Raw genomic sequence first — 20,424 nt, 5'->3', positions numbered from 1 at the left:
ATAAACTCTTAGAAAAGCAGGCTGCCTTTTTTTTTTGCTGTGAGGAGTTGCCAAAAGATGGTTCTGATGAAGTTGTTTCAGTATGAACAACCACACATTATTCAACCATAATTTGCCACATTACAAACAGCATAATAAACGTATCCATTTTATTTTTTTTGGAAAATATTTAAATTCAGTTTTTAACATTTTATACACAAACAAAAAGCAAAACAATGCAAAACAACAACCCCTCGCTCCCACTCTACAAACCAAAACCCCAATAACTCAAATGGACCCCCCCATCCCTACAACTCCCAAACCCCTCTCCTCCAGCAGCTGATGGTAACTGTTGTGTTATGTTATTGCTGGTAACATAAGCTGCCATTTGATGTAGGCTCTGCTGAAAGATGCTCCAGACTCGAAGATAAGTTTAACCTATTTGTTGAACGATTAACAATGCTCTTCAATGAGTTCGACACTCTACTAATCTGCCTCTGCCTCTAGTAACTCAGTCTATTCTGCTAACTATACAAGCTTGCTCTCGACCATGTGCAAGGGTGTGATGTTGCTGATAATCAACCCTGTCCTGCTCTCTTGGTTTCTGCCGGTGGAAGAGGCAGAGCCTGTGTGCCTTGTCCATTTTATATGGGTCGTGAAATGCCCACTTGTGGTAATGCCACCTCTGGGTGTCCTGATTACCCATTGGTTGTGTCCTGTTCTAATGACCCATTGGTTGCGTGTCTGCATGTCATGAGATCTCTGGTGCTCCCTCTAATGGTTACTTAGTTGTAGTGTATTTACATTAACCCCTTGTGTATATACATGATGCATATCACTACAGTAACCAACTCTTTAAAGTACAGAATAAATAGACCCCATCTCTTGTGAAAACCGTCAGTCCCCCCTTAAGGTAAACCTAACATTCTCCAAATACAGGAACCATCAGCTCCCCAAGTCAAACTGAGGCACTGGGTGGAGAGGTTAATCTCCACCCCACCAGGATCCGCCAGCGAGCAATCAGTGAGGCGAAGGCTGAAACACCGTCAGCAACTCCGGAAAGTCCGTCACCCCAAATATGGTCCCCAGGTCACTGGGCTCCAAATCCATGTGCAGGGTCGCTAAAACGGTGCTGAAAAAAGACATCCAGCATCTCTCCAACTTCAGACAGGACCAGAACATCCACCACATGGTTGGCCGGACCTCTCCCACACCGCTTGCAAGTGTCCTCCACCCCCTCAAACAACCGGCTCATCCTCAACCTTGTCAGGTGCTCGCTGTACACCATTTTTAACTGCGTTAACCCCAGCCTCGCACACAATGTTGCAGCATTCGCCCTACGCAACAGCTCACACCAAAGCCCCTCCTCCAATGCCACCCCTGGCTCATCATCCCACTTGGCCTTAACCATCTCCAATAACACCATGTCCTCCTCCATAAATCGCCGAGGTGACCCCCCCTTCCAACTCTCAACATCCCGCCCAACAACGAGGAGGGAGGTGTCACCGAAAACGTTGGGAAAACCTTCCTTGCAAAGCCCCGCACCTGCAGAATCCCAAACTTCTCTGTCAACTCCTCCAAACTCACAAACAGCTCTTCACAAAAATAGGTCAAAATTGCCATCAGCTCCGCTCCTCCCATCCCCAAAACCTGACATGCAGTCTTGCTGGCTCAAACACATGATTCTCTTGAACCTGCATTAGTTTTGATCATGCCCCCAACTTAAAATGTTGCCAAAATTGCCTCCAAATCTTCAGCGTGGCTACCACCACCGGACTACCTGAGTATTTCCCAGGGGCAAACAGGAACGGCGCCATTGCCAGTACCCGCAACCTCAACCCGCTATAAGAGCCTGCCTCCATCCTCACCCACATTGCCTCCAGCTCCCTACACCAGGCCAGTCTGACCCACAGCGCCACTGTCTGTTTGTTCTATGTTCTATAGTGTAGATGGGCTTTAGAGGGGTTTCACAGGTCGGCGCAACATCGAGGGCCGAAGGGCCTGTACTGCGCTGTAATGTTCTATGTCTCCACCACGATTAGGGCAAGGAGGCAGCGCCCACACACAACCTAGTCGGAACAGGGACCGAACCCAATGCTGTTGCAACCATCTGACCTACAGCAGCCATCCACTTAAACAGCCCAAGGAGTCCGAGTTGTTGGTCAACATCTAACTTTGCATGAATGTTGTAGCCTGGAGCAACATCATGGTGGTAGAGCCTCCAATTACTTTCCATTACATGGGGGACCGGGAATCTCTCCCGTTCTTATCATGTCATTTTATGTTGGAAGGATCTACAGATTGATATTCAACCGGTTTGGCCACATTATGAATGCACTTCCCAGGGCAGCATGGTGGCGCAGTGGGTTAGCCCTGCTGCCTCACAGCGCCGAGGTTCGATCCCGGCTCTGGATCACTGTCTGTGAGAACGTTATGAATGCACTTCCTTGGCCATCAAGTCCTGCAGTGGGACTTGAACCCAGGGCTTCTGACTCAAAGGTAGAGATACTACCCAGTATACCAGGGCTGGTTTAGCACAAGAGCTGGCTTGTAAAGCAGAACAAGGCCAGCAGCGCGGGTTTAATTCCCGTACCAGCCTCCCTGAACAGGCGCCGGAATGTGGTGACTTTTTGTGGCTTTTCATAATAACTTCATTTGAAGCCTATTTGTGACAATAAGTGATTTTCATTTCATTTCATTTTCACCATAGGAAATCCTGCAGCAACATTATTCATTTGTAATGAATAACCAATAGAAAGAGAAAACGTTTTAGCTTTAAGCTTACAGAGATTCACATTAGAGTAAACCAGTGCTCTGAGAGGTGGAATAGTGACTGTTATGACTGAGCCTTTGAACAGTGTTCTAACCCCAAATTTGGCTGGGATATTTATAGAAATTCCACATCAACTGAATAGATACGCATAATTAAAGCTTTTTGTAAACACGGCATCCATAAACTTGAGTTCATCATTATAAAGGCCATGCCCTTTTTAATTAAATCAATTTTTGATGCTTTACTTAAGTTAATCCTTGTCCAGTAATGAGAGCAAAACCGGTCTAATTAAAAGAGTTACATTAAAGAAAATAAACACTCAGCACATTAACTTTTGCAAGAGTTCATTAGTATTTATCACAATTTAAGACGGACGCATTGGAAATAAAGATCTGAGGGCAGGCGTTTCCTGATATAATTGCAATGGGGGAAGAGGGAAGAATCAATCAGGATGAGGAGCTATTGCTCAGATACCCACCTTTCTGGAATTATTGCTTCATAGCGTCAGGGTCCCAGGTTTGATTCCCGGCTTGGGTCACTGTCTGTGAGGACATTATGAATGCACTTCCTTGGCTATCAAGTCCTGCAATGGGACTTGAACCCAGAGCTTCTGGCCCAGAGGTAGGGATGCTACCCAGTGTACCAAAGGACCCCCTGGAACAACATTATTCATCTGTAATGAATAACCAAAAGAAAGAGAAAACGTTTAGCTTTCTCCACGTGTCTGCATGGGTTTCCTCCGGGTTCCTCCCACACGTCCCGAAAGACGTGCTTGTTAGGTGAATTGGACATTCTGAATTCTCCCTCCGTGTACCCGAACAAGCGGCGGAGTGTGGCGCCTAGGGGATTTTCACAGTAACTTCATTGTAGTGTTAATGTAAGCCTACTTGTGACACTAATAAATATTATTATTATAGATTATTATTTGAGTCACTGACTGGAGACAGAGACATTTGAGTATTGTGTTCACAACTCTGTGTGCCTTTATTCCTTACTGCACTTGCGATCCCAAGGTGAACAAGGCTATGGGCCAAGTTCTGTGAAATTAGATTAGAATAGATAGGTGGTTGTTTTTGACCAGCACAGACTTGATGGGTTGAAGGACCTTTTCTGTGCTGTATTTCTCTATAATGTGAACCTGGGCTGTTGCCTGGACTAGATCATTTTAGCTATTAAGAGAGAGACGAGATAGGCTGGGATTATTTTCCCTGAAACAGAGAAGGCTGAAATGGGACATCATTGGGGGTGTATAAGATTATGAGGGACATAGATAGGGTGGATAGGAAGATACTTTTCCCCTTAGTGGAGGGGTCAATAATCAGGGGCATTGATTAAAGGTAATGGGCAGGAGGCTTAGAGGGGATTTCAGGAAAAACATTTTCATCAAGAGGGTGGTGGGAATCTGGAACTCACAGCCTGAAAGGGTGGTAGAAGCGGGAACCCTCACAACATTTAAGAAGATTTTAGATGAGCACTTGAAATGCCAGAGCATTCCAAATGCTGGAAAATGGGATTACAATAGTTAGGTGCTTGATGGTCGGTTCGAGGGCAATGGGCCAAAGGGCCTCTTTCTGTGCTATAAAGTTCTGTGTTTCTATGAGGCAGTGTGACAGTGACTCTCTGGGGGTAGTTTTGACTTTGTCTTTGGACAGCAGTGTAAAATGGATGATGTTGAATGTTAACATCTCTAAACCTATATTGCAGTGTTACCATTGGATCTTTAGATGCCCGCTCAACCAGGCATTGAATCAAAAAGAACATTATCTCCAATATTGTGACACACTTCAGTAATGTAGTGAGATCTCAGCATAGATTATGGACTTAGGCTCAGATATGCAACTTGCTGATTCTGAGGCAAGTGTACAACTGAAGCAAACCGACATAAGAATACAGGAATTAGGAGCAGCAGCAGGCAATGCAGCCCTCCGAGCCTGCTCCGGCTGATCTCTTCCTGGTCTCAAAGCCACTCCCCTGCCTGTTCCCCATAGCCCTTTAACCCGTTTTTAAAATCAGAAATATATCTATCGCTTTCTTGAAACCATTTAATGATTCAGACTCCACTGCACTGTGGGGCAGCGAGTTCCACAAATTCACCACCCTCTGTGAGAAGTAGTTCCTCCTCATCCCAGTTTTAAATCTACCACCTCTCAACCTATATTTGTGACCTCTCATTCCAGATTGCCCCAGAAGGGGGAACATTTGGTCCACACTTACTCTATCAATCCTTTAAGTATTTTATACACCTCGATCAGATCCCCTCTCATCCTTCTAAACTCCAGTGAGAATAAGCCCAAACTGTTTAATCTCTCTTCCTACGTCAACCCCTTCATCCCCGGAATCAATCTGGTGAACCTCCTCTGAACTGCCTCCAATGCCGCCACATCCTTCCTCAAATAAGGAGCCCAAAACTGGACACAATACTCCAGATGCAGTCTCACCAACACCCCATACAATTGCAACAATACTTCTCTACTGTTATACTCCAGTCCTTTTGCAATAAACTTAACATTCCATTTGCCTTTCTTATTACATTTTGTATCTGCATACAGACTTTCTGCGATTCATGTACAAAGACACCCAAACCCCTCTGCCCAGATGCATTTTTAATCTGCTTTCCATTTAGATAATAATTTGCTTGACTCTTCTTTTTGACAAAATGGATAACCTCACACAAATCCCCGGGAACTTAAAGCTATCGACCATCTCCACTTCGGAGCCATTGATGCAGGTGGGGAGGGGGGGGGGGGGTCGTCCTATGCTTCCTGAAGTCGATGATCAGTTCCTTGTTCTTTCCGACATTTAGAGAGAGGTTGTTTTCGGTACACCATGCAACCAAGTGACCTATCTCCCTTCTGTAGTCTGATTCATCATTGTTTGAGATATGACCCATCACAATCGTATCATCTGCAAACTTATAGATTGAGTTGGACTTAAAACTTGCCACACAGTCGTGTGTGTATAGGGAGTACATTGGAGGACAGAGCACACATCCTTGCAGGGCCCCGGTGTTGAGGACTATTGTGGAGGAGGTGCTGTTGCCGATCCTGACAGATTGCAGTCTGTTGGTGAGGAAGACAAGGATCCAGCTGCACAGGGAGGGGTCAAGCCCAAGATTGCAGAGTTTGGTTATTAGTCTTGTTGGGATAATGGTGTTGAAGGGGGAGCTGTAGTCTATGAACAGCAGTCCCACGTAAGTGTCCTTGTTGTCGAGGTGTTCGAGTGTTGATTGGAGAGCCAGGGAGATAGCATCTGTCGTTGACCGGTTGCCGTGGTAGGCACATCCTATCCGCTGCATCACAGCCTGGTATGGCAACTGCTTGACCCGAGATCGCAAGAAACTGCAGAGTGTGGTGAACTCAGCCCAATGCATCATACAAGCTTGCCACCCTTGCATTGATGATGTCTACACCTCCTGCTGCCTCAGGAAGGCAGACAGCATTATCAGAGACCCCTCCCACCCAGGCATTGCCCTCTTCCAGACCCTTTCATCAGACAGAAGAAAGAGAAGTATGAAGACCCGCCCATCCAGACATAGGAACAGCTTCTTCCCCACAGCTGCAAGACTCTTCAACAACTCTCCCTTGGACTAATCTGTTCCCTGCAAGAACACTATTCACGACGCCCTGTGCTTCTCTTGCTCATGTATTTGCTTTGTTTGGCCCCTTGTCCCGCACTGTAACCAATCACTGTTAGTTGATGTGCCATTAGAGGGGCTGGTTTAGCACACTGGGCTAAATCGCTGGCTTTTAAAGCAGACCAGGCAGGCCAGCAGCACGGTTCAATTCCCGTACCAGCCTCCCCGGACAGGCGCCGGAATGTGGCGACTTGGGGCTTTTCACAGTAACTTCATTGAAGCCGACTTGTGACAATAAGCGATTTTCATTTCGTTTCATTCATTTGTCAATGTACTCTGGCGATTATTCATTTTTTGTCTACTATGTACGTACTGTGTACGTTCCATCGGCCACAGAAAAATATTTTTCACTGTACTTCGGTACATGTGACAATAAAGCAAATCAAATCAAAAAATCAAGGCCAGGATTCTCCAATAATGGGGCTATGTCCCCACGCCCACGGGAAAACGGGCGCGAATCACTCTGGACTTTTTTCGAGAAAGTCCGGGATGATTCTCCATTTTTAAGGGGACTTGCAGGGCCCTGGAGTGCTCCACGCACCTCCGGCTGCTGATAGGGGGCCCTGCGCACCGGCCCCTTGCGACATGGCAGACCGGCGGCGAAGAAGTAGGCCCCCCCAGATCCCGCGTGCCCGCTGATCGGAGGCCCCCGATCGCGGACCTGGCCATCGTGGAGCCCCCCCCCCGGTTGACGGATCCCCCGGGGTCCCCCATCAGGACGGCCACCGCAGCCGCGACTCCGAGCTCCCGCCGGGAACCATGCCGACGGGAACTTGGCCGGTCATCTGCGGAGAATCGGCGCGGGGGCCTCTTTCAACAGCTCCCAACTGGCGCTGCGTCGAGTGCACAACTGGCGCCGATTTTCCGGTCCGACGCCCCATTCCCAGCCCCCGTGCCGGGCACGACGGTGGGCGCGGAAGCTTGGAGAATCCTGGCCCAAATCTGCCAGATTTTGGCCCAATCTCCTATGCTATCCGTTTCCATCTGTAAAACCTGTATCTCTCTTCACTGCCTGCAAATTACTGCGGATGCTGGAATCTGAAACAAAAGAGAAAATGCTGGAAAATCTCAGCAAGTCTGGCAGCATCTGTAGGGATAGAAAAGAGCTAACGTTTCGAGTCCGATCACTCTTTGTCAAAGCCCTAGATGTACCATGCCACAAAAGGCAGCACGGTGGTACAGTGGTTAGCACTGCTGCCTCACAGCTCCAGGGACCCAGGTTCAATTCTGGCCTCGGCTAGCTGTCTGTGTGGAGTTTGCACTTTCTCCCCTCTGTCTGCTCTGGTTTCCTCCGGGTGCTCCTGTTTCCTCCCACAGGCCAAAGATCTGCAGGTTAGATTGATTGACCACCCTAAATTTGGACCCTCAGTGTCCAAAGGTTAGGTGGGGTTACTGGGTTATGGGGATAGTGTGGAGACGTGGGCTTGGGCAGTGTGCTCTTTCCAAGGACTCGATGGGCCGAATGGCCTCCTCCTGCACTGCAAATTCTATGATTTTATGATCCACAGATTACCCATTACCCACCTTAGAACATAAGAACATAAGAACTAGGAGCAGGAGTAGGCCATCTGGCCCCTCGAGCCTGCTCCGCCATTCAATTAGATCATGGCTGATCTTTTGTGGACTCAGCTCCACTTTCCGGCCCGAACACCATAACCCTTAATCCCTTTATTCTTCAAAAAACTATCTATCTTTACCTTAAAAACATGTAATGAAGGAGCCTCAACTGCTTCACTGGGCAAGGAATTCCATAGATTCACAACCCTTTGGGTGAAGAAGTTCCTCCTAAACTCAGTCCTAAATCTACTTCCCCTTATTTTGAGGCTATGCCCCCTAGTTCTGCTGTCACCCGCCAGTGGAAACAACCTGCCCGCATCTATCCTATCTATTCCCTTCATAATTTTAAATGTTTCTATAAGATCCCCCCTCATCCTTCTAAATTCCAACGAGTACAGTCCCAGTCTACTCAACCTCTCCTCATAATCCAACCCCTTCAGCTCTGGGATTAACCTAGTGAATCTCCTCTGCACACCCTCCAGCGCCAGTACGTCCTTTCTCAAGTAAGGAGACCAAAACTGAACACAATACTCCAGGTGTGGCCGCACTAACACCTTATACAATTGCAACATAACCTCCCTAGTCTTAAACTCCATCCCTCTAGCAATGAAGGACAAAATTCCATTTGCCTTCTTAATCACCTGTTGCACTTGTAAACCAACCTTCTGTGACTCATGCACTAGCACACCCAAGTCTCTCTGAACAGCGGCATGCTTTAATATTTTATCGTTTAAATAATAATCCCGTTTGCTGTTATTCCTACCAAAATGGATAACCTCACATTTGTCAACATTGTATTCCATCTGCCAGACCCGAGCCCATTCACTTAACCTATCCAAATCCCTCTGCAGACTTCCAGTATCCTCTGCACTTTTCGCTTTACCACTCATCTTAGTGTCATCTGCAAACTTGGACACATTGCCCTTGGTCCCCAACTCCAAATCATCAATGTAAATTGTGAACAATTGTGGGCCCAACACGGATCCCTGAGGGACACCACTAGCTACTAATTGCCAACCAGAGAAACACCCATTTATCCCAACTCTTTGCTTTCTATTAATTAACCAATCCTCTATCCATGCTACTACTTTACCCTTAATGCCATGCATCTTTATCTTATGCAGCAACCTTTTGTGTGGCACCTTGTCAAAGGCTTTCTGGAAATCCAGATATACCACATCCATCGGCTCCCCGTTATCTACTGCACTGGTAATGTCCTCAAAAAATTCCACTAAATTAGTTAGGCATGACCTGCCTTTTACGAACCCATGCTGCGTCTGCCCAATGGGACAATTTCTATCCAGATGCCTCGCAATTTCTTCCTTTATGATAGATTCCAGCATCTTCCCTATTACCGAAGTTAAATTCACTGGCCTATAATTTCCTGCTTTCTGCCTACCTCCTTTTTTAAACAGTGGCGTCACGTTTGCTAATTTCCAATCCACCGGGACCACCCCAGAGTCTAGTGAATTTCGGTAAATTATCACTAGTGCATCTGCAATTTCCCTAGCCATCTCTTTTAGCACTCTGGGATGCATTCCATCAGGGCCAGGAGACTTGTCTACCTTTAGCCCCATTAGCTTGCCCATCACTCCCTCCTTAGTGATAACAATCCTCTCAAGGTCCTCACCTGTCATAGCCTCATTTCTATCAGTCGCTGGCATGTTATTTGTGTCTTCCACTGTGAAGACCGACCCAAAAAACCTGTTCAGTTCCTCAGCCATTTCCTCATTTCCCATTATTAAAACTCCCTTCTCATCCTCTAAAGGACCAATCTTTACCTTAGCCACTCTTTTTTGTCTTATATATTTGTAAAAACTTTTACTGTCTGTTTTTATATTCTGAGCAAGTTTACTCTCATACTCTATCTTACTCTTCTTTATAGCTTTTTTAGTAGCTTTCTGTTGCCCCCTAAAGATTTCCCAGTCCTCTAATCTCCCAGCAATCTTTGCCACTTTATATGCTTTTTCCTTCAATTTGATACTCTCCCTTATTTCCTTAGATATCCACGGTCGATTTTCCCTCTTTCTTCCGTCCTTCCTTTTTGTTGGTATAAACCTTTGCTGAGCACTGTGAAAAATCGCTTGGAAGGTTCTCCACTGTTCCTCAACTGTTCCACCATAAAGTCTTAGCTCCCAGTCTACCTTAGCTAGTTCTTCTCTCATCCCCTTGGAATCTCCTTTGTTTAAACACAAAAACCTTGTTGGTTATGTCCTCAAAGAACCCCTGCAAGTTTGTCAAGCATGACTTACCTTTTATAAATTATGCCGACAATGGTGGCTTGAGCTTTGTTTTTCCAACTGTTCAGTCACCTCCTCTTCAATGATTGATTCCAGCAGCTTCCCCACCACAGAGGTCAAGTTAACTGATCGGTAGTTTCCTACTTTTTTGCCTCTCTCCCTTTTTGAATAGGGGAGTTACATTAGCGTGTTTCCACTCAACCGGGACCTTTCCAGAATCCAGGGAATTTTGAAATACCATAACCAATGCACCCACTATCTCTACTTGCATCTCCTTTAATACGTTAGGGTGTGGGCCATCAGGTCCCGGAGACTTATCTGACTTTAGTCCCATTAGTTTATTCAATACCTTCTCTCTAGTGATGTTATTGCACTGAGTTCCTCTGCATTAACTGCTGATTTTGAAATGTTATCATCCTCTACTGTGAAGCCAGAGGCAAAATATTGGTTCAGTGCTTTTGTCATCTCTGTGTTCCCCATTATTACCTCACCAGTACCTCCTCTAAAAGGGCCAACATTTACTTTAGCTATTCTCTCCCTCTTTATGCAATTATAGAAGTTCTTATCATCAGTATTTATGTTTTCAGGTAGTTTCCTTTCGTAGTTCACCTTAGCTCTTTCGATTCTACTTTTAGTAGCTTTTTGCTGACCCTAAAGTTCTCCCAATCCTCTAGCTTACCACTAGCTTTTGCAGTGTGGTATGCCCTAGTTTTTGCCTTTATATCCTCCTTGACATCCTTGTTAGTCATGGAACAATTTTCTCGCTTTTACAATTCCTCTTCCCCTCAGAAAAATGTTTTGAGAGGTGTTTAATATCTCCCTGAACATCTGCCGTTGTTCCTCATCTGTCCTATCCTCAATTATTTGTGCTCCTGTCTATCCTTTTGGAATACTGAATACCCTCGTCACCAGCGAAAGACCAATTAAATAATTGTTTTGGGGAATGGGCGGGATTCCCCCCTACCCGGCAGGGTGGGCGGCCCGACGCCAGGAATCCTCCGCACCTTCAGGGGCTAGGCCAGCAGCGGCATGGTTGGCACTGCGCCAACCAGCACGGAAGGGGCTTGGCACCGTGCCAACCGGCGCCAAAGGGCCTCCGCGAGTTGGCGCATGCGCGGGAGCACCAGCGTGTGCTGGCGTCATCCCAGCGCATGCGCAGGGGGTTCGTCTCCGCACCAGCGGAGGTCCACAGCAGCCGGTGCGGAGGGAAAGAGTGCCCCCACGGCACAGGTCCGCCTACCGATCGGTGGGCTCAATTGCGGGCCAGGCCACCGTGGGGGCACCCCCCCGGGGTCAATCCTCCTGCAACCCCCCGAGGACCCCGGTAAGTACCAGGTCTAATTTACGCCGGAGGGACCGGCCTAAAACAGGCGGCCGCTCGGCTCATCGTGGGCCGTTGAATCGCCGGGGGGGGGGGGGGGGGGGGGGGGGGGGTCGGAGAATCCCTCATCTTGAATATTCACACTAACAAAAATTGATCAGCACATGAAGCCAATGAATAGTGCTTTTCATTCTGTATGCAAGTTCATTTGTACATTCATGATATTTATAGGTCACCAAATTTGCCGCACTCATATTCCCTCATGAGTAGTTCTATATTCCAGAGTAACATCTGCACTGAAAAGGCTAATGCTTTGCCTTGCTGGGCATGTCAATGCTCTTGATATTTAATTTCCTTATGTTATCTCTCAATTAATGTGACAGAAAATCATAATGTTAAAAGTAGTAATGATTTTGAGAATAGAATCCCCACAGTGCAGAAGGAGGGCATTCAGCTCATCAAGTCTGCACCGACCCTTTGAAAGACCACCCTACGCAGATCCAATCCCTGCCCCATCCCTGTAATCCCACCTAACCATTGGACACTAAGAGGCAATTTATCATGGACAATCCACCTAACCTGCATATCTTTGGACTGTGCGAGGAAACCGGAGAACCCGGGAGGAAACCCACGCAGACATGGGGAGAAAGTGCAAACTCCACACAGACAGCGACCGAGGTCAGAATTGAACCCAGGTCCCTGGTGCTGTGAGGCAGCAGTACTAACCACTGTGCCACTGAGCTGACCCTGTGCTCCCAGCAAGCAGTCACCTTTTATAGGCATGTATGTGAGCTGAAGGATTGGCATCATATTGTACCAAATCTTTGGCTGACACTTTTTTTTTTGAGTGTGGCTGGCTCCTTGGAGAGTGGGATTGATGAATTTACATTTCCACTCAAGAGTCCTAACAGTATAAATCAGTTTGGAACTATTCCACGATAGGATTTTTTATTTATTCACAGGATGTGGCAAAACCAGCATTTATTGATCATCCATAATTGCCCTCGAGAAGGTTGCGATGAACCTCTGTATTGAAGGTACTCCCACTGTAGGGAACGCCAGGATTTTGATGCAGCAAGAATGAAGGAACGGCGATATACTTCCAAGTCAGGGTAGTGTGTGTTACTTGGATGGAACGTTTGAGCTAGTGGTGTTCGCAGATGCCTGCTGTCCTTGCTCTGAGGTAACAGAAGACATGAGTTTGGAAGCAGCTGATGAAGTAACCTTGAGTTGCTGTGATACATTTTCTAGATGATTCACATTGCAGTCACTGTGCATTGGTGATGGAGAGAAAGAATACCTAAGGTGTTGAAGTGGGCTGCTTTACCCTGAATGGTGTCAAGCTTCTCAAGTGTTGTTAGAGTAGAACACATCCATTTAAGTGGAGAGCATTCCAAAATAATGCCATTGAATGTCATGGGAAGGTGTCGGTCTTGTTGGAGATGGTCAATGCCTGGTAGACCTGTGTGGCATGAATCTTACTTGCCACTTAGCCCATGACTGAATACTGTGGCAGTAGTTAGCCACTGGGATTAGAGCTACCTAGGGTGGTAATGGAGGAGCCTAAGACATTGGCTGTAAGGAATGATTCGGAGAGTATGACTATGTCAGGTGCTTGGCGAATCAGACTTTGCAGTGCCGACTGGGCATGTCTCTCTCCAGATGGGTTTTTATGATAATTCAATAGTTTTGTGGTCACCATTACTGATATCAGCTCTTTTAAATTCCAGATTTGTTTAATTGAATTTAAATCCCGAGGTGACATGGTAGAAGTTGAACTCATGTCTCTGGATCGCTATTCCATTATTCTACCATTCCCAGCCCATGTAAAGCAGACATAAACTTGCCTTTACATTTCTTCTCAAGTTCTCTACCTGAAGGTTGGTCCAGCCCACGATGCCATGACCTCCACCTCAGGTAGAAAAAGGAGTCACGTCCCAAATCCACCCCAGCCAGAATGGGGGTCAAACCCTGTTCTGTTAGCACGCCGATCTGGTCCAACTGAGCCAACCAACTCCCCAAGGAGTCCAAGCTGTGGCAACATACACTTTTACATGCTTGTAACCTGCAGCTGTGGAAAGTGATGGGAGAGGCACCATTTCTTTCCATCTTTTGACGGACCAAGAATCCCTCCTGCTCTTAACACCTGCCACTGACGCGAGGTAGAAGCATTCAGACGTTGATACTCAACCGGTTTGACCGTGTTATGAACGCACCCTTCTAAGCCATCAAGCCCCTGGAGTGGGACTTCAACCCAGAGCTTCAGGCTTAGAGGCAGTGACCCTACCCACTGTGCCACAAAACCTCCTTTTCCTTGACAGCGATCAAATGTAGACATCCCAAGATAATTTGGCAGATATCGTTTTCCAATAGAGAGTGTTAATAGTGAATGGCAGTGCACAGGGATTCATTTAAGGTATATTTGATGCTGACATCTAATCCTCCTTGAATATTTATTTCACTGTAGAAGTCTGAAACCTTTAGTGAAGCATTGACTAATTGTAGACGCTTCTTCAGCAGTCACTTAATTGAGGCGATATGTGAAAAAATTCTCGCCAAATATGGCTTTGTGGTTTAATTTATATTCTACTGAACAAGAATTATCTCATGGCATTTGTTGAGTCTACTTCATTCATATAAACAGGTTGAAACCATTTTTTTAAGCTAGGGTTTTAGTTGTCTTAAACTTTTGAGGTTGCTAAGTCTGGAAAATTATGGAAGCAAAACTCTGATTCTGCTTTTGATGTTTACAAGCCTTTTTGGAGCACGAGAAAGAGGCCATGCCTTCAAACTACCTGCGATCAAATACAGACATCCCAAAATGAATTGGCAGATGCTTTGCCACTAGAATGTTAAAAGATCAACTCTTTTTCCTTGTCGCCACTGGAGAAAATGGACGCCAATTGTTGCCCTATCTAAAAAAAACCCAGCAGATTTGAAGCTGGTGAGACAGAGATCAGACTATTTCCCCCTCCTCTGCACCCCCCACACAACACATAGACAGAGATACACACCCACATACAAAATGGCAGTAGGGTTGCCAACTGTGATTAAATGTATTCCAGATTTCATCACATGACTTGCCCCCATGCTCCAGCCATCCTTACAATGGATGCATTGCCTTCCTATGACATTGGAAAAGAAAAATTACCCAATTGGATGAGACTCAACAGCCTGTTCTTCCCATTTTCAATATTCTTACATCTGGTAAATAGAAAGGCTCAAGGAAAATGACACAGCCCATCTTTGTTTGTTGTCCTGATGCATTTTCTCCAGGGTTTCACACAGCAGTGACATCGGACCTGGAGGATTGGCAACCATAACCAGCAGGCCCGTCGAGAGCTGCTGGTTAATCATCGACCAGGAGCTCTATTGAGTAGTAGTGATGTCCGCTGCAGGTATGACACCCACCTGAGACCCACGATTGTCACTGGATCCTGAGGCAGAGGTGAGTGGTCCTGGAAGAGTGTTCCCTTCTTAGGGGTCTTGAAGGGGTTGGCGTTGCTTCGGAGGGTGTTCTGCAGCAAGGGGCAGAGGGTGTGACATCTAATGTGGTCCCTCTTCCTGATGCCATGGCTCTTGATCAGGTGTCTTTGAACAAGGGACAACCTTCCCCCAAAGCCTGCAAGCAACCCCACACATGTGTGCTTCCTGCCTGGCAAGTACCCCACCTGCTGCTGTGTTGATACCAGCAGTGGTGGCATTAGGCCCTTAACTGGGCATTTATTGCTCACAAGGGCTTCAATTGGCAATAGGGCATGAAGGCAGGCCATGCGCCTTCCCTCCACAGACTGAACCATGGTTGGGGCAGGAAAGTAGCAGGGTCCCCACCCACCACCCTTCTGCCTGATTAAATGCCCCCATTATTAAACTCACCGGAGGGACACATATTTCAGTCCCTACAGTCAACTGAATCTCCTGTGGCGGTGCCGCTATGCCAGGGCTGAAAAATCCTAGCTAAAGGGTGAAAGTATTTTTCACCGAAAAGTTTGGCACAAAAATGTGACAACAGAAATTAAGGTCCTGTGAACAGGAAATTATTATATCGATTTCTGATCTTTTGTCATTTATGTAGGAAGGTGAAACGGCTAAAGAATTCAGCCCAGGACACACTGGTATCCCACTTAAAATCTGTTGTACCAGGTTGACGAAGGGTTTAAGATAACAGTTGCACAGTGCACAAAAGCTGGATCAGATTGGCCTTGGTCGTTAAGGACAGGATATATAGATTGCCACCACTCGGATATCATTGCATGCTAAATTTAATTGCTATGGATATGAAAACCTTCCTGAACCTCCCTGGCATGATGTAATTCACCACTTCATATTGAATTTCAAAATGCAAAATGTGTCAGCATATATCCCATTATTTAGCCAATCCCATCAGTGACCTGCTTAAACCGTCAGGGCAGCCATTTCCTTATGTTTTAAAAAAAAATGTATTTTATTACAAACATGTATCAAAACAGGTTACAGCAAATAAACACGCCGGGGAACATACTTCCCAACAATCAACTATACAGTCTGGACAGATTTATTTCCCTTTTGTACCCACCCCTCCCTCCCTCCTGCACAGCGACCACCTCAAACACAGTCACAAACACCCCCCCCCCCCCCCCCCCCCCCCCACCTTTTCCCAAACTCCCCTGCAGAGCCCCTTAACTCATACTTTATCTTTTCCAACCGCAGGAAGTTGTACAGATAACCCAACCAAGCCGCTACCCCCGGTGGCGATGCCGACCGCCATTCCAGCAAAATTTGCCGCCGTACAATCAGAGAGGCGAAGGCCACGACATCGGCCACCCTCCTCTCCATGAGCTCCGGCTTCTCTGAAACCCCAAATATCGCCAGCAAAGGGTCGCGGTCCACCTGCTCCTCCACTATCTTGGCTAAGACCGCGAACACTCCCGCCCAGAATCTTCCCAATCTTTCACAACTCCAAAACATGTGCGCGTGATTGCTGGCCCCTGCCCATTACTCTCACTCATCTGCTACCCCCTGAAGAACCCATTCATTTTTGTCCGAGTCATATGCACCCTGTGCACCATCCTACACTGTATCATGCTCATCCTAGCACAAGAGGAGGTCCTTGTGTTTTCTTTTCAGTGTCAGGTTGGTGCTTCATTTCAGGAAACCATATGGTTAGGTAACTCATTGGCTTTGTACCTTCCCATAAATTTTCCAATGTTATACAAATGAAGCTTACTGTTGTGTTTGGTCCTTTGTACTTCACAAAGTAATGCACCAAATATTGCGACTTGTCCAAACCAGAATATTTTATCGAGTCTCGTGTGGTACAATAGCAATCTGATACAGAGCACGTTATCATGGAGTCTGCTAACCACTCCTCTGGAAGTTGTACCTAGCACTGACCATTCACATGTTTGTCTTATTACCCTCGCAATCTTCTTCTCAAGATGGCCGCATGTGTCTCCCCTTATAGCGGAGTCATAGGTCATATGACCTTGGTCTAGAGACCGCATGCTGTGTCTGTACCGCCACCTGCTGGTCGGAGGTCACACACCATCCATCCATGATATAGCCCATAAGCATAGCACCGCACTTACTTCTTGGGGAATTACTAGTATGAAATAATGCCGTTCCTTCTTTCCCGTGTGAGAAATGCGCTAAGTTATTGGCCTATGCTGTGTTAACTGATCTCAGAATGGACAGTGGTTCACGGAGTTACAAATTAATTCAGTAGCCCTGGGTAGGGAGGGATAGAACTTTGCTGTGGCTTTGGGTCAGGAGGAGTACATAGCGGGGGAGATGGTGGGGTAGTGGTATTGCCACTGGACTAGTAATCTTGAGACCCAGGATTATGCCCAGATTCAAATCCCACCATGGCAAATGATGTAATTTTAAAATGTCAAGGTATGACCATGAAACCATTTTTGATTGTTGTAAAAACCCATCTGGTTCATTAATGTCTTTTAGGGAAGGGAATCTGCTGTCCTGATCTGGTCTGGCCCACACGAGACTCCAGATCCACAGCAATGTGGTTGACTCTTTAATGTCCTCTGAATTGGCCGAGCAAGTCACTGAGCTCAAGGGCAATAAATGCTGACAATGCCAGCGATGTGTTCTACACAAAAAGCTCTCCTCTAGACATACAACATTTAAAACCTCGTGCCCTAGGTTTTGGAATCACAGCTGGGAGAAGACAAAGACACGGGGCAAAATGTGCAAACTCCACACAGTCGGATAGTCACCCGAGGCTGGAATTGAAGCCAGGCCTCTGGCGCAGTGAGGCAGCAGTGCTAACCACTGTGCTACTGTGGCTCTTTGCTAACAAGCAGTAACTTTTACTGTAACGAGCATAATGTTATCAGCCAAGAACACGGCTCTCCGTATTCTTTTAGGCAAATGAATAAAAGGCACTTTCAGTTGTCCTCGCATTCAGCGTTTTGAATCGAAGTTGATCCTGGCTGGAATTTGGTCTGAAGATATTGTTTATGACATTCGGAGGTTGGTGTGCAATCGAGGTTGTGAATGGAACTTTTGATAAAGGGAAGCTTATGTAGCCTCCAGCTGTTTGGCAGCTCAGAGCAAGTCTTCAGTCCAAGCATCAGTAAATCCTACCAAAAATTACTTTTGTTTTTACAGCCTACGATTGCGCCTTTCAAAGGTCTCGTTGTTCTCGATGTGTGTTTAGCTATTGGTAATTTGTCTAATTCTCATTCGTTTCTGTGCATTCCCATAGCTTTGGTTACTGCACTGGCAAATTAAAAAAAAAATTAGAAGAATGTGTTCATCTCAAGGCACCAACTCTTGCCGTTGGCAGTATGATTCTACAAGTGGCTGAAGCTATCTGATATACTGTCTCAGTGACCATTCTACACGAGGAAACCTAAACATTGCGATTGGCGTTTTTCATTCTGCCCTCGCCAATCTATGACATTTCACCTGGCAAAGACGAATAGGAATAAATTTCAGGCTGGTGGATGTGGAAGGACAAAGCTCCATCGCCTATTGATAAGATTTTTTTTATGATCCAGAGATGCACCCCCCTCCTGACCCCAAGCCCTGGCAGAGTTTTATCCCTCCCTAGCGCAGGGCTGCTGAACTCACTTGCAGATGTGTGAACTGCTGCCCAATCTGAGATTAGTTAATGCAGCACAGACCAATTATCAAGCTTGCGATCTCGTTATCTGCATGGCTCTGCACCATCGCTCATGGGAGAGTGTACCCAAACAGCAGCAGGACATTTATACATTGAATGAACATTATTGGATTCTAAAATGCATGTAAAAATTTGTTGTACAGGAAAAGGAGTTTATAGCACAGGTTTTCTTAATAAGAACAGAACCATGATGAGCAATTGTTTCTATTTGGTAAGTATTAGAATAAGTTTCTGAATTAGCTAATAAAATGGTACCACTGTTAAAATGCACATCTGCTGCAAGATGTCCATGAACACTACGTTTGAGAGCGTTAACCAAAAATTTAAACATGTCCTGAAATAATAGATTGGCATGTAAACCAATAAAAACATTGGATTTTATGTGAAGAACCAAAAAATAAATCATGAGCAACACTGCTTCCACAGAACTCTTCCTCCCTCCCCCCCCCCCTCGGCAACTTAAACCCAACATTGTTCTTGTCTTCTTCTGGGGACATCACATAACTATTACAGAAGGAGGCCATTCAGCCCACTGGCTCTCTGAATGAGCATCATGACTTGGCGCCATTTCCCTTCCTTTTCCTGTCCCACTGCACATCAAATAATCTTTGAATACCCTCTCGATGCCTCGATTGAACCTGCCTCCACCACACTTCCAGGCAGAGAATTCAAGACCCCCCAACCACTTGCAGTGTGAAAACGTTTTTCCCACCCCTCACACTGCATTTCCTTCTTTTGCAAATCATTTTAAATCTTTTGGGATCAGGGATGACCTGCTTCCACTCTGGTTTGATGGGTTCTCCGATGGTTGAAAATTCCGTTGTGTGACCTGCGGACTCTGCCACACGAAGAGCAGGTGGTGCATGAAGGATTCGGCAAATTGGCTGTTCGGAGGTTTGAAGGGAGCATCAGACGCTCACCCTGCTGCCTCAACCTTGCCTCTGCATGTTCTCGACCAAGTCTCTCGACAAGTTCAGTGTCTTCCCAAATGGGTCTGTCCATTTTGGCCCGTCACAAACCAGGGACCCCCCATGAATTGAGGAATATGTTTGACCGCTTCAAGGATAGTTTGAGGGCATCACCAAAAACGTTTCTCCCCTGTTCTCCAAGGATGCAATGCTTTGGGGGTCTGGCATCAGGAATACAAACAACATGCCCCGCCCAGCGGAGCTGGTTCTGAGTAATTAGTACCTTGCTGCAGGGCGCGTTGTCTTGGGAGAGGACAACGCTGCCTTTATTGCCACCTGATTGTGAGGACCTTGTGAAGGGATCACTGGTGATACTTCTCCAGAGCTTTGTGGTGCCTGCTATAGGTCAACCAAGTCCTTGAAGCATACAGGAGTACAGGGATCGCTGCTGCCAGGTAAACCATGACCTTAACTCTAGGTTTGAGATCCTGGCCCTCAAACACTCTCCTCCTCAGTTGGCCAAAGGCTGAACTGGTACTTTCCAGGGAATGGTTATTTTCATTGCCTAACGGGCCATTTCCCATATTTTGTGATCCTCCTTTCAAGACTGGAAGTTCCCAATCACTCAAACTGTAGACCATAGATATGTAGCAATGCAACAGATACATATGCCACAGGTAGGGTGTCAATATTTGGCAAAAGGTGACAATTCAACTTTGTTGTGTCCACCACATCCTTCAACTGAAAATTCAACCATGGTAATTTGAACAGTTATGGTGAACATTGCTGCTGAACAGCAGAGTTACAGAATTGGAAAACAACGGCGAGTTTCTAAGTTAACAGGAAAATTGGGAATGTGGATCTTTAAGATCCTCGAAAGTAGAAAGCA

General features: G+C 46.2%; 1 protein-coding gene across 2 annotated transcripts in view; it reads right to left on the bottom strand.

The window, feature by feature from the left end:
- tnfaip8l3 (tumor necrosis factor, alpha-induced protein 8-like 3) overlaps positions 1–20,424 on the bottom strand; it is a 76,794-nt gene that overhangs the window by 35,031 nt on the left and 21,339 nt on the right. The gene's annotated exons all lie outside the window — the stretch shown is intronic.

The sequence above is a fragment of the Scyliorhinus canicula genome, chromosome 12, assembly GCF_902713615.1.
Source record: "Scyliorhinus canicula chromosome 12, sScyCan1.1, whole genome shotgun sequence".
Taxonomy (NCBI): domain Eukaryota; kingdom Metazoa; phylum Chordata; class Chondrichthyes; order Carcharhiniformes; family Scyliorhinidae; genus Scyliorhinus; species Scyliorhinus canicula.
This window is presented reverse-complemented; position numbering and strand designations above follow the sequence as displayed.